Below are 15948 nucleotides of genomic sequence, written 5' to 3'. Positions count from 1 at the left end.
CCCCTTACTGTTTTGACTTGTAATAATGAGGCATAAAAAGATTAAGCAAAAGTGTCACATGGCAACATCTCGTCTATTGTGCAACGATCATTACCTTAAGCTACAGCGTGAAATCCTCTTTGATCACTGTTTCACGTAGGCAGTTTTTGAGCTAACCTTTGGTAAACAATTTGGTCTCCTCCTGACATGTTGCAGAACACACTAAGGTGAGAAAGGAGATTTGTTGCCCAGACAATACAACAGGGTTTATGTTATTGAGTTTTTAAGGCATAAACTGCAGAATCTCTCCAGGTGATTGTGAGAATATAAAGCACCATCACAGTTGCCTGCAGAGATTACCCAGTCAGCCTTCAGATCCCTCACTCGTGCCCAGCTGCTCTGTCGTGGTTAGTGTTTATATCCATAAGAGTAAATTGGCAGCAGACGGTTAGCACTGATCAGGATAAAGACCAAGCATTGACCCCCACCCCCACACCATACCAAAAGGTCCTATGTTACCATGGAGACAAGGACAAGGCACGTGCCTCCCATTGTTGAGCTGTATCCTCCAGGGTCAGCCGTACACCCAGTCAGAGGTCAGATGTCATCCGGCCTCTCGCTCAGGTCAGCACTCACCAGCCCTCAGCCCTTGACCCCACCAAACACTGAACAAATTGAGAGAAAGTGGAGAGGGGTGGGGGGGACAAGATGGAGAAATCAAACATATTAGCTTTACAATTTGGCTTGAACATGTGACAGTTAAAGATATTCTGACAAAATGTGTATATTTATTGTGCTTCAGGCCTTTGGAGTGCAGATTAGTAGTGTAATCCTGTGTAGGACATGTACAGTATGGTCAGGATCCCTCTGTTACAGTATGTCTCCCTCTTGTGGGGAAATAGGATGATTGAATTTTCAGTTTATACAGACTTCATTCAACGCTTAGCATAAAAATGCAGAATATGTGGCGTTTAGGATGAATACCATATAACCACAAAGACACTGGTCTGATTGTCCTCCATGCAATCCCCTTTACTTTCCCAGTGTTTCATGTCTAGTCTGTAAACGATTTTAAAAAGTGCAAAGTTCCCAAAAAGGCCTGATGCTATATTTATGCTGGAAGTTGCTGCATTAGTGCTTCATAAATATAAAGATACAAACTATAGTGTAAGGTCTTCTACCCTTGACACAATGATTTAATGTTGGATTTAAACAATGTCTTTATAAGTTTGATAAATATCCACATATTTATCATGGTCATTCATACATCTTGCTAAGGAAACCCCTCGACCAAACCTTTTTTTGTTTATAATAAACAATACACTGAGAGCTGTTGCAGTTTTGCTGACCACACATTTTGGAAAGTCTTTGGCCAGAGGTGTGATCTTCTCCATTGAGCCTCGACGCATGTTGGGATATTCAGGTCATCGAGTTGCTAAGTGTTGCTCAGGCGCTGACAAAAGAAAAATCTTAAGTTTATTAAACGGAACAGGCTGACAGTCCACACTTTGTTAGCCGGTGAATGAACAGAGTGGTTTTGACAGGCCTAACCTCTTAAGCTTTGGGTCCCACTGAGCTCGGCACAGCTAGAGCTAAATGCCATCTGTCCCAACATCATGAGGCCCCCCCGACCTGTCCCCCAACAGTTTAGCATAAAGAAATCATGCAATTTTAGCTGTTAAGGGAGAATTTATTTATTTGTAAATATGATTAATGACCATAAGAGACCTAAATGATTTTATGTTGCATCTCTTTCTGCCCACACCTGTCGGGGGTTTCCACCAGCCGTGTCTTTAACTTAAAAAATAAAGAGCAGAGCAGGCAGACCACTGGACGGGAGGAAGTTAAGAGTGAGTAGGACGAAATGGTGAATCTACACTTATACTGGTGACCCCTGAAGTGTCTTTGCTTCTCTATAACTACAAATTACCAGTTCGTACTCAATTAAGAAACTTTTTCTCTGTGAAGTTTAACTTCAACAGTGCTACACATACCCTGTACTGTACCATATAGAGATGGCATGGGAAGGTTAGGGTCCTGAACTTCCTACTGGTCTGACACTGACAACCAATTTAATCCACAACTCATTGTTTTCGTCCGTTAGTCTCTCACTGTGACTGGTCAATGGCCATTTCAAAATTCAGTTTTCAACAAATTTGTTTTACGCTTTACTGACTTCCACACACAATCTGAACAATAAAATAATGATATCAGCATATGAACTTTAGTCCCCAGACTTTCACAGCATTGTCTGCTCCGTTAGCTGTCATCTAATGTTAGAGCAAAAATCGACCTTTGTGCCCGGTAGCTTTAGCACTTCATTAAGGCCCTGGACCTTCGCTGCACCAGTTATTGTCTTCCCCTAACAAAAAGACTGACGCATTGTATCAGTTGGAGGTAAATTATCAAAGGAAGTCGATACAATGGACAGTACAGCCCAATTTATGAAACAGGTTTGTAAGGGGCGTCCTGCTGAGCCATATTGTGCTGTTTGTTGATGGTTCAGCTTGGACTGAATGACATGTGCTGAGATTCATATAGAAAAAAAATAGTGTGAGGGTGAGAGGACTGCAAATGTACATTGTACAGTCTTTAAATCTGAGTGCATTGGCAGCATGGTGTGCAAGAGTTGTCTGAAATAATGCGGGGTAGTGTTTCTGTATTTGAGGCCATACTGAGAAACACAGGCAACCCGAAGACTTCTGTACACTGGCTAAAAACAATTGGGATCTCCATGAAGTGATGTGACATGTGTATTTGTTCCAGCCTTTCCATTAGAGGAGGAACACTGTAGAGGTGAAAGAAAAAAAAAATGCACTAAGAAAGGGAGGGAAAGAGCGATAGTAGGATGAGGAGGGGGCACAAAAGTCTTTGGCATAGTGAAAGGCATTAAAATGCAACTGTCCAAGCCATTTATGCCACGTAAAACATAAAAGGACTGAAGAAGAAATGTATTAAACTAAACATATTATCACTGATTCAATTCTGATTCAGTCTTTCACATTTCTAGTTATTTTTTTAATGAATGCATTCATACACCATTTTTTTATTCCTTAGGGTCGCAATGATTGGTCGATTAATTGGCCAAGCAGCAACTTTTTTTTTTAATTACTAAGGTCTCTTTTAAGCAAGAGCACTAGACATTTTCAATCCTCTTCAAGGTGAGAGTTCACTGATCCATTTTGATTTTCGGACTGTTGGTCAGACAATTGAAGCGTCTGAAGATTTCTTTTTTTGAAGACATCATCTTAGACTTCTTACTATATTTTTGACATTTATACAGACCAAGTGATAATCAGGAAATTAATAAGCAGATTGATCAATAATAACAATTATCATTAGCGGCAACACTTGATTTACACTAGCTATCATTTCTTAAGCAACCCTTCTCCATGGTCGTGTGGAGACCAGGTTTGATTTGCTATTGGTTTCGCTGAGGGCCTGTCTGCCATTTAGCCCTGCACTGCAGTCCTGGGTGAAATGGGCCGATAGCACATCTAACTACTGACTGTCCTGACCATATTTACATCCCATCTCGGTTATTGGACACATAATTCCTCCGCACATCTCTTCAGTCTTATATCACCCACACACACACACACACACGCGGCTGACTACAATTATAATTTCATATGCCCCAGTGTATCAGCCACCCGAGCAATTTTCAGCAATTTAAAATGTGAATTTATGTCTCATGTAAATGAGTGGGGAGTCGATTTAGGCCCAGTGGAGGACTGGCCTTTTCCCAGGGAGCATTGTGCTATAGCCCTCTGGTCATTTCAAGGTCCCCGTTCATCACCTTGATTTAACAGACGGCACTGGAGGAGGCCTCACCGTCTTATCAAGTTCCCTCCTTACTGAAATGCAGTATTAGCAAACATTACCTGAAGGAGTAACTCTTTTTTAATAGCATGATAAATTGAATCTACCGAAAAGAATATCCTCCTATAACATATCTCCCTACGCTCTTCAAAGGGCCACCTTTAATAAGCTCCCTTAATGAATTTGAAAAGGAATCACTTCCTATGGTATTTCTGACTCACAGAAACAAGGGGTGCAATATTTAACTTCAGAAATCTTTATCATTAGGTTGTTTTCACTGTATGTAACAAGTAGCCTAACTGCACCATTGTGTGGGTGTACTACTGTGTGTGGCCTACTGTTCGCCTCAGTGTTAGCACATGGCTCACCTCGGAATATGGGGGTAGAATTTCAGACTTGCAGACCCCAACATAAGAAGAAGGAACTACATTGATATATAATCTTTGGTTTGTCAATCAAGGTCTGCATGTACAAGGTTTAATATGTGTGAATAAAAAGTGCGTAGTTTCACTGATCCATGAACAGTCTGAAGGATTATTTGATATTTCTTGAAATGGCATATTTCCAAATCGTGAGAATAAAACCCTTGACAAAACATTCTAATTAGTGCATGTTTCACAGGGTCAGTTATTGGCTATTTTATAGACCGCATCACAACATAACAAGCAGTAATATGTGACCTTTACTGAGAGCATTTCTTGACAACCCGGGCAACACATCACTTCAGTTAGAGCAGGTTTCTAGCCACACTCGTACAGGGAACTTCTGTAGGTGTCTTAATAGACACTTCTTCACTATAAAAATAAACATTTTATTTATTTGTATACTTTTCTCTACTTATTTGCTGATGCTCTATACATTTTAAGAGGAGAAACAACAATTAAAATATAGTATGCACACTTAAAGACTGTATACACCTAAGAAATGTACTCAACCTAAATGGCTCCTATTTAAGTATACGGTTTGCTTTTTTCCCCACATTTAAGTTCGCCACTATTGTAGTTCAGGGAAGAAACATGAAGTGAACCTTTCAGCTGATCAAACTATGTCTGGAAAACAAGACCTTGACAGCATGATCGATCACCTGCTCTTATCACAACAATAACCAGTCCACCTGCTGATTATCACACGCTCTCCGCAACCGCCGCCAGTATTGCAAAATGCACAGAGCAGTCAGCTTACTCACCCTCATGTCTTATCCAAAGCCCAAGGCCTTTACGTCCATCTATCAAATACAGTTGGCTTTTGCCCGTACCATAGAGCTTTAGTTCATTCGATTGTGACTTTGCTTAGTGTGATAAAATATTTTTCTAGTTTTCTACATAATTCCTAACTAAGAATGGGGGAGTTTAGGAAGACGGTAAATAAGAAATGTGCCTGTTGAAAGTATTTGTCAAACATAAAGAGAAAAGAAACAGGTATTTGATGAGGGTGAGGCGCATGTAGAGCTCTTTAACAGCTGACATCAGGTACCTGCAGGGAAACGAGATGTCAAGCGGTCGGTGAAGCATCGTTTTGAGGCTAATAAAGGAGAAGGTGCAGCAAGGAAAGGGCCTTCAATAACATACGCTGTACTCATACCGGTGTTTTAATCCAGCGTGGGAGCCAGGAACATTACAGACTTCCACCTTTACTGCAACTACAGCATCAAAGAGCTGCTAGAAACAGTGTATATGTGCCTGATTTATAACTCACACCCTACAATTTCACCTCTAGGCATAGTTTAAAAAGACATGGCACCGCACAAATGTGTTGCTTGAGTTACGGTGCAGGGTTAAGACACAAGTCCAGAAAAATGCAGTGTTGCAGGTAAAGTGCTGTGTAATTCCGGCCCCGAGAAAAGGACTTGAGGGACCAGGAAAAGAGCAATGCGGCTCACAACGCGTTTGTGATTGATGGCCTCTGTCGGTGCAATAGCTGACTGAGCAACATGTACATCTCTCTTATTCACACACTAAATGGCATGCACACATCCTATGGTGGACTCAGTCTCAACATTTATACACCCCAACCTATATATGGAACGTGTAGCCTTCCTTAGTGTATTACACTTCAGGTCTGTCATGGTGGCACAAATGACAGAAAGGACATACCATGCATGTACCTCATCCTCTTCTGGAGTCAACCTGGGATCTTTGTTGCATGACTTCTTTCCTCCTCTGCCCCCTCCGCTCGTTCATCCTGCTTCAGGATACACTGTTGAAACCAAAAGAAAAAAACAGGGGGGAAAAATCTTTAATTTTTTCATCCTTCAGGGATGTGCATAATATATATATATCATTGTACTTTGCTGGTAGTATGGATCCACAATACTGCATGGGCAGATTTTTCCCCAAATTCTTGATACTGTCACGTCTCTATTGTCTGGTGCAAAGACATGTCTGGTTTGGCTTCTGGCCAGGCTGGGCCGGTCGCCACCACAGCCCAACAGCCGAGCATGCAGGCCTAGCTTAATGCTGACACATCGCTAACATCAGCCAGGGAGAGGAGACCTCTGGGAGATGCTGAAACATCAGCACAGCACCATTTCAGATTTACAAGGAGGGATACACTTGCTCATCTGCAGTCCGAACATGAAAGAAAGTCACACTATCATGTTGGTGATTATATTGGTAACCTCCTCTCAAAGGCTGAGTAATTAAATGTATTTAAAGACACCTGTGAGGCCAAGATATACGAGCACAACATTGTGCGAAAGCACTAAAACGGCCACACCCCTAAAAATAAATCTTTGATCATTCGCATAAAGCCACCATAACACGATCATTGCAGTTTTTCCCTAACAAGCGATCACAACAAAATATTGATAGAGTCCTTGGTTTTCAGCGGGTCACGTTCAATGCACCATGTATTTAGGGTGTAGCATGCAAGAGCTACAAACAAACAAACAAACAAACTCCATTTTGAAAAAATAAGTATATTAGTGGCTATATTTTCTATAATTTATCAAATTATAAGCATGAACAAACATTCAAGGTAGTAATAAAAATAAAACAAAACACCCGAGTCTTGCAAAGAGATTTTTTTTCCTAAGGAGAATTCGACTGAGCAGCGCAATCATTTTGCAATATTAATCAGAAGAAAGGTTAAAAATGGATTATTGTACAAGCTGTATCAACATCTGACACCACACAGCCTTTTCACAAAACAAATGCTTTTTTTCCATCCCATTTACATGATGATCATAATGACGGCCCTTTGTGTTTAGAGAGCAATGCAAATGAGATCGTTTGAAAGGAGGATGTGCCATCGATACGCGGAGATATAACCAGGAGTGCCACTGATTGATGATGCAAACCTTCTCCCTATTGCCTTGTTTGTGACCTCTGACTTCTCACCCCTCAAGGGGTTAAACTTATTACCCTTTGACTCGTTCGACCTCTGCTGTGAAAGGAGGCTAGATTGAAGGATGACCACAGCTTAGGTCCTATTGGCTGCTTTCTGACCAAACTGTGGCCAGAGGGCTGACCATCCAAACCCTAGAGGGATGTGACCCTGGCCCTGCCACACGCTCTGAGGATAATACTATTAACAGGTCAATACAGGCCGAAAACAAACGGGGGAAGAGAACACTGCTTTAAACCAAAAGGATGAGCTAAAGAAAGAGATGGGGGGAGATATAGTGGAAGGAACAGATTTAGCAGGATGGATTTGGAGGTTATATGTCAGGTCTGTTTGAACAAATGATGTCACCAATGCCATTTCCAAACAGGGATGCAGTGACCTGGATGCATTTTGAATTCCATGGATTCAGAGCAAGGCGGTCCTGAAGAGTTCGCATTGTTATAACTCTGCTGATTTACAGAACGTACGGTCATTATCTTCCTGAACAAACACATAAGGAGCGCAAGTGAGCCCAAGTCGGGGAAGACAAACAAATAATAAGACGAGCATTTAGCCTCGTCATCACTGTAAATATCAAAATAAATAAAATAGATGTTGTAGAATTATATCAAATTTGAAACTTAAGATACTGTAGCTTTTAGAAATCAAATGTCCATAGTAAAAATTAGTATCAATATGTTAGAAGAGTGCTGCTCCTGTACCTCCATCTGTACTATGAACAGAAGAGGGGTGTATTGGGTCGTCGCCCATACAGCACGTTACACGAGAGACATGTGCTCCCTTCCTCACTCCACGTTTTAGGATTACAAGCCTTTCTCACTGCCATTTCCCTTATTTTCCTCTATCAATGAATACAATACATTTCAGCCTTGGACTATTTAAGTTTTTATGTGACAAATAAATCGACTCTTTTATGATGAAAAGACAAACAATATGCAGGCCACAACTCACTGTATATTCTGTCAGAACCACTAAACACAGGAAAAACTTCCTCTTATTCACACACTCAAGTCTTATGTGTACTATCACTTCCAAAAAAACATAATACCTGGCTTGTAAAATTTCCTCCATGCTTTTTTACTAGATTTGATTTGAAAGCCTGTACCAAAACATCATGAATACGCATATATAGGCTGTACACAGAGTATTCATGCGCGTTTTTTCCATCTCCACCCTTCACAGTTGAGCACAAATACAAAAAAAACCCCAACTTAGTAATCTTACAATCAGCCGAAGCCGTGAAGTCCGTTAAATCTGTTTGAAAAAGGGAATTACATCTAAATAAATAAAGTCAAGCTCAATCACATGCAGCTAACAGAAACCACTCTTCTAAAGTTGTCAGGTCTGCGGCTACATCAGAGCTTGTAAACAACCATGCATCCAGTCTCACACTAACGCACATGCAATCTCACACACACGTATAAGCAGCAGACGCTCACAAATTACTCTAAAAAGCGAAGAGACAAAATCTGCTAGCTAAGGAGAAACTGCAGACCTGATAAAACTCAAGAAGACTTGGGCGAAATCGCAGAAATGAAAGGAAACAAATGGAAATAGTACCTTCTAAAGCATCTGTGTGATGAGAGAAGGGTGGGACACCTGCAGAACCTCGCATGGTCTATCCAGAGCTCTTCAGCGACTGCTCCCTCACGGAGCAGAGTGTGTGTGTGTGTGTGAGCCAGAGAGAGCATGTGTGTGTGTCAGTGGCTGAGGGAGGGGATCCTACCCCTCCTCCTTAGGACTGTGCCTCTTTAACAGGATGGAGGGGTAGGTGGGGCCACTGCAATAAAGCAAACACACACATTTTTCTATGGTTGTTATGTCCTCGCTTCTTTGGCTGTTTCCCGCCTCCAGTCTTCCATCTTTCCTTCTCTTTCCAACACTTACTCTCAACCTCATCTTCTTGCAGACTTGCTCTCATTCCTCCTGCTTCGTGCTTCCCTCTGATTCTCGTCTGTCTGCAAGGCTCTTACACTCTCCCTCTACCTTTCATACAACACCCCCTCCTACTCCTTGCCCCTATCCCTCCCTCACCGACTGTACAGTAATATTAACATGCTCCCATTAATCTGGAGAGGAGAGGGGCATATGTTGTTATTGGCTGGTGGTCCACAACCCGCTAAACTCCTGGCGCGCGTGTGTGTGTGTGTGTGTGTGTGTGTGTGTGTGTGTGTGTCGTTTGTTTTTCGTCTCATAATACTACAGCGCTAAGATTAGGCGGGACGGTCAGAGCATGGTGTGTTTGAAAGATGAAAAGAGAGGAGAGGGACAGCGGGAAAAGGAGGAGTGGTGCCATGATGAACAGAAGGGAAGCACTTTTTTTTTACATTTTAGAGTTCTTCTTGCTCTGGCTCTGTGCGCCACCCCCCATCCTCCCCTCCACTCATCCGGCCACCAAGCACAAATCCCATCGGATTCGAAGAGTAGCCATCCCATTATAAATCATTCCCTTATTCCATTGGCCGCATGTTACATTGAAAGTATTGATTTCCCCCCCCCCCCCCCCCCCTGCCGCAGCACTGATTGCAAGGAAACCCTTCACAACAGTCACAAACAGGAAGTGGAAAAACAAACCACGGGTGTATTTCGATTGACCACAATGGCGGATCACAAAGCTTCGGTCATAACACTCTAGACAGGAGATATCTGCTTTCCTACACATAGCACTTTTTACATTGTGTAAAAATAACAAAAATGGCGGCTAAATAACAAAGAATTAGTCTTTAAAATACAGTGAGCAGTAATTGCCCCAGTATCCAAAAACAACCTAGGAAGAAAGAGTACGACAAAAGCAACCATTACATATCAATATTCAGTTTATCTAAATCAAATATGAGTCCAAAAAGATTCATATCTTAAGTTTAGCTTTACAGTATTAGAAAAAACATGGTTGATTTGGGGGTTTAAAGGCCTAAACACCAAACCTTCCAAAAAGGTGGGATAAAAAACAGAAAATGTAAATATGGTTTTAAAATAACCATCGTCATAAATAAACTGACCATCAGAAGAGCAAACACTGCTGTTTCCATGACAGCACAGCTGAGGATACTTTGAACTCTGACCTTATACCCCTGCCTGTGCTCTGAAGCAGTGACCAAACCCAGGGTCAATCAAAATGAAGGTCAGCAGGGGTCAAATGGTAATGACGTCTCTTTGGTTATGCAACCACACCGTATCGAGGCATCTTAGCATCATTCATCCTAATCAGAGCGGTGCTCCTTCCAGGGGTTCGAGGTGATGCTCCGTCTGTATAATGAGATAGACTTTCACCTGTGATGACGCATGTAAGAGCAAGAGCAATATACGCTAGAATAAGAAGAGATGATGAAGATACACAAGTATGAAGGATTGAAAAATATGAAGAATATAACATAATTGCATTCTTATGGTTAATTTGTATTAAACCCTAAACTGTATTGATAGCAACTTTGTTATTTACCTTAAGCTTTCCTTTCGGGGCAACTTCGATAGAATTCATTATTTCACAATGATTTACTATCAAATTCAGCGGCAAAAGTTTCTCTTTAGGTGCATTTTCAGGAGGAGGCCTACTGGATGTCCGATGACTCAGCACTAAATAGAGAAGGGTTAAATGACTAATGAGATAATAGATTTATCCACTCCATCAACACAATGTACTACAACTTTCAAAACAGCTGAATTGTCTGATAAAGAATGTATTTACAAAACATCCCAAGAGGAAGAGGGGACGATCTTTAAGAAAGGATGACACTGTCCTGGAGTAGAGAAACTGGGTTGGAGGAGAAGGGGGAAAGACAGATGAAGGGGTGGAGGGGATGATCAGAGGGGTGCCAGACACAAAGAGGCCAGGGCCATGGCCGGTGGCACGCGATGGGCAGATTAACCAGCGTTTCCTCCCCTAACTGAAGCATTAGGACACCTGACTGAGTCCCGCCAATGGCAGCCAGCCAAGGATTTGTGTGGGGGGGGGAACAAGCTTGGGCTCGCCTTTCAACACTCAGGCTCTTCAACAACACAAAGAGGGGTGGGGTGGTGTTCGTGGGGGGGGGGGGGGGGGGGGGGGGAATAGGGAGTGATGGGCTGGTGGCTTGGAGTTGGGAGGGGGGCTACAAGCCTTGCCCCTCACCATCTGCTGCCCAGGCTAAGTGAGGACAGGGGTAGGGCCAGAGTGCAGGGTGGGGTATACAAGCGCGTGCACAGAAAACACACGTGTATTTGCGTGCACGCACCTGTTAGTGTGTCAGTGGGTGGGTGGGTGGGTGGGTGGGTGGGTAGAGTGGCAGATGGACAGGGCAAACTCCTGGCATCAAAGCTTCGATGTTAGTCATCCTACGTTAAGGAGTATCCCCCTTCCCCCATATTCGTAACCCCTGCTACCTAATCCACAGTGCCAGCCAATTCTTTAGGTTTTGCTCCGTTTGATTAAGACATCGACGATGAAGAGACATTATGGGTTGGGTGAGAGAGGGTGTGTGTATGTGTGAACCGCTTATCCATGCGGCTGTTTACTGTAATCAAATCCAAACAGACGCTGCCCCTTTGGCCCCCACACAATTAGCAATGTTTACTATTAGACGCATTTTAACAGTCACTAATCCAGCTCTTGAGAGAGTGACGCAAAATGTTAAGAGGAAAAAAAATACTAAACCCTAAAGGGTACTAGAGCAAATACCTACATATGCCAGTGTTGCCCCAAACAAACTACACCCACATTCTTAGACATTATTTGACACAGTTTCCCACTGTGTTGCATGTTTATCTGTACATCAGTGAGCTTTTTCACCCTGTGAAAAAAGGGGTCAGAGCAGCAGACAGTTCAGTCTTGCTGAGCAGTAATCTGAAAATGCCTGTAATCCTCCATTGCAGTGCCCTTCTGGAGACTGTGGTAGCAGCTAGGAGAGGTGTAGCCTCATCTCCGTTTAGCAGCCATGTGTCTGACCAAGCTTGACACGCAACCAGAGCGTTACAGCTGCCAGGACACACACTGAGAGATGAGGCACAGTAAAGCTGCCCTGGTCACTCACTGGAATAATTATGCCATTTTTTTTGCCTTATACAATACATTGAGTGAGTGCAGGTCACTGAACTTATTCAATTTGGTGTTAAAACAAGTGGTAAATCTTAGAACCAATGAAATCATTGGTTAGTAAACAAAAATACAGGCTGTGGACCGTGTATTAATAAGCTCAATTTATGAAACACACCAAAACACATTTCAGGAAAATCTGTTTACTTGGCAACACCACCAGCGGCAAGCATAAGTCAGTCAATTAGGTCGTTGACACTTTGTTCGTGTAAGTACACGTGAATCTTCCCAAGGAATTTCTGTAACAATGAAGTGGAACAGAAGTTCCTGAAATAATTGTCAAAATAATTATAGTATTATTATACTAACTTCAAAATGACCCATTTTACTGGGGCAGCAAATAGGGAGCACACTTTCAAACTTTTCTGAGGTATTTTGGTCAGTTTTTTTTTTTTCAGTTGAGAGTGCACCACTTTCAATGTAAAACTTGCCTTGGAGTCAGAGTGAAACGCACATGGTGTACTGTCTGCAGTGTTGTTTCTCTTGCACACCGCACGTCCCAGGTGCATATCCAGGATGTAGTTTATCCCCGCGACCAACTATCAAACACAGCGGGACTCATTACCGACATATTGTTTATGGCATTTAATGTACATTGACCGTGACACAGTGAATTAAGTTTTACCTGGATTTTGGCAGACGTAATGTTCACAATAGTGTATGCAAACTGTTCTTCTGCTGCGTTGGCTCTGTTGAAACGTCGGTGCTGTTTACCGGGACTGTGTGAGCCTGACCGGTCATCACATGTTGTGCGGTTACAAGACGACGGGCCAAAGCACAAACGAAAATAACAAAACAGACGAACATCCTGAACCCAGCAACTTGCTTTGTAGTAGCTGATAGGAGCTCACTTTGCCGCTTCTGAGACGTGTAGTTCGCGTTCAAAGCATCAATAAAACATGCTAGAAACGCACACCTGTGTCCCATGTGTTGATTGACGATCCGAACTGAAAATACTCCGACCAGAAACTTCTGTGTTGCGAGGCAACCGCGTTGCTAAGGTGCCGTGAAGCTGCTGCTGCTGGAGGAAAACAAGAACATACATGTTAATAATAGTCGTAGAAAAATAAATACAAACATGTAATGATGGGACCAACAAGAGGAACAGAGCAACAACATCGGTCTACAATCAACTCTATCAGCCAACCTAAATAATAATAGTATGATAAATAATCAAGAACAGGTGTGCCCCCTTTGTAATAGTCCATGGTGTGATCACATTTGATCATTAAGGTAGCACCTTGCCTCCAATACTGCCATTTATTGTTATTAGACTGCCACATGTGTTATTTTTTTTTTATTCTACACTTATGAAGAACAAACAACAACTTTTAATTAGAAAAGTAACATAAACCTATTTTTCTGTATGCCGAAATCACCAATTATTTTTTTGCACCCATGTATTTAAGATGAATAGAGGTCACCTGTGTGGAATGCAAGTGACCTTACACACAGTCCTGCAGCTGGTTAGTACATTTCTCGGCAAAAACGATATTTTGAAGCCATATTAATATTCAAACCATTACATAACAATGCTACTGAAAAGTATCAGTCTGGGGAATGATATAACAAATTCCCAAAGCATTGAATATGCCTTGGAATATCCTTATGAGAGAGCACTGCTGTAAATCTAACTAGAGCAGGCCTTTCTGGATTCTGAGTGACAAGGATACTTATGTGGCAGGCAGCTACCACTGCAAAAAGTGTCTACAATCTCATAATACTAAATGCAATATTTGGCGTTAGTTAAATACACAATTAATTAACAGAATCACAGCATGGAGCTGGGTGGTAGAAGTGATATGTTGCAAGAATGATTTCTATGCAGCAGACCTTTTTCGACAAAATAAGCATTTAACCTTTATTAATGCCAGTAATGTCATTGAGACACATGATTTCATTCTAATGAGAGAACTATGAACTATACGTTTGAATTAATGACATTAAGAAAAGTCATTGTTTTTTTTAAAGGCAGTGAGTTATATATATTTTTTGCAATTTAGAAATCTTGATTTTCTTCCAGAGCAGTCAATTTCTGTACCTGTCTTTGTAAATGTCAGCATTTAACTTATTATTTGGGTCTTATGTCTGACAAATGTCTGGAGCTTAAGTTTACAGAGTCACACTGATGAGAGAATCTTGCAGTCAGGCAGCATCGATGGGAAAAGCAGGAGGTGCAAAGTACTGCGGGATGGGCAATAGACATGGGGATTACTAAGAAGCATTATCAGAGTTTGTTATTTGGATCTTTTTTGCACAGTAAAAATGTTTTAAAAAAAGACAGGCATTCATGTGTTGTACTTTAAGCATTCGTTGTTCACAATACTGATATCTGTGTAGCGTGGGTGGGAGTAGGCATACTGAAGGTGGGTGCAGGGTTTTGTTTGTTTTGTACACTAGAAACAGATCTCTTCATGGCCAGATTGGACAGAAGGATTAATTACCATAGTTCTGCAAACATTGTTTCATTACTAATAAATGATTTCCTTTATTAACCTAATTTATAGTTAAAATATTAATTAATTGAATTAATTAAATAGATTAAAGAAATTCTGTTTACTGTTTATGTGACAAGCAGCAACTCCTCTAAAAAGATCCTGTTTGGCATATTTGCTTGATAAATGACTTGAACAATTAAGTGGTTAACAAGAATTCTCTGCAAATTGAAAGGAGTATCTAATTGATTCAGCTCTCAATTACAGCAGATAGCTCTTTCAATGCACATTTAGACATATACATATTGTCAGGAGATTGATTGTGGGTTTATAAACAAATATTTTTGATAACTTTAAAGCAAACTCATCTCAGGTGTGTTAACAGTTAATTGCAATGATTTAAATAATTTAAATTACATTTCTTGTGTTCAGCATTATAATGTAGCATCAGCTGGGGGTGAAGCTTATTTGAACAACGTAATGTACATTTGGGTAGTTTAGTCCTTAAAAGTAGGCCTACAATATATTTAGTAAAAATCTAAAATAACAGATTTTAAATGCATATTTCTTTAGCTTTGAAGTAGCCTAACTATACAATTAAGATGTGAAACAAATGTGGAGTAAAAAGTCAATGCTAAAATTGGTACACAATACGAATTGTTTAAATGTAGTGGAGTAACGTAACAGTAAAACTGTGCAGTAAATGACAAATGTGACTTAAAGTTACCTGTTTATACTCAGGTATACTCTTACATGTTTTTTGCTGCCAGGTCCTACATCAAACTTTTTCTTACCAACATTTTAACTTTAAACTGAGGATGTTGGTTTAAAACTTCGAGGTATAAAAGACTGCCTGTTGACTGTGAATATTTATAATTTGCTCATTCACAATCTGTTTTACTATAATAAAACATAACATAGCGGTAGACAACAAACCCAGTTCTTGTTCATTGCGCTCCTTTCCAATATTTCTACGGTAGTCGGTAATAGCATATTGGAAGTGATCGCCACCTTCCGGTATGGAATGTGAACTGCTTTTACCAATATATGATAACTAAAATGTCCCTCGCTCACTAATGAAATATCCATTATAATGTACCAGCTTAAAGAATAAATTAAGGTTCTGGAAAGATGATGGTACAATTAATTTAATATAAATTATTTTTCTGCAAATATTGGTCTTTCCATAAGAATTTTATTTCACCCAAATCTGATTTTACAAGTATTATTACTTGACTACTATTTAGATGTTGGGCCGAATGTGCAAAACAAAACAAATATTAAGAACCAGAAACAAAA

The 15948-nt window shown here is 40.9% G+C and overlaps 1 long non-coding RNA gene across 1 annotated transcript; it reads right to left on the bottom strand.

Annotated features, from left to right (window-relative positions):
• Positions 1-575: 575 nt before the first annotated feature.
• LOC134858613 (uncharacterized) lies at positions 576-8871 on the bottom strand. Its single transcript, XR_010164987.1, has 3 exons — positions 8707-8871; positions 5895-5997; positions 576-644 (listed from the first exon to the last, which is right to left on the bottom strand). It is a non-coding gene; the product is annotated as an uncharacterized LOC134858613 (long non-coding RNA).
• Positions 8872-15948: the final 7077 nt, after the last annotated feature.

This window comes from Eleginops maclovinus, chromosome 22, assembly GCF_036324505.1.
Source record: "Eleginops maclovinus isolate JMC-PN-2008 ecotype Puerto Natales chromosome 22, JC_Emac_rtc_rv5, whole genome shotgun sequence".
NCBI classification, from domain to species: domain Eukaryota; kingdom Metazoa; phylum Chordata; class Actinopteri; order Perciformes; family Eleginopidae; genus Eleginops; species Eleginops maclovinus.
Note: the sequence above shows the minus strand (reverse complement) of the source record. Positions and strands in the feature narration are given on the sequence as shown.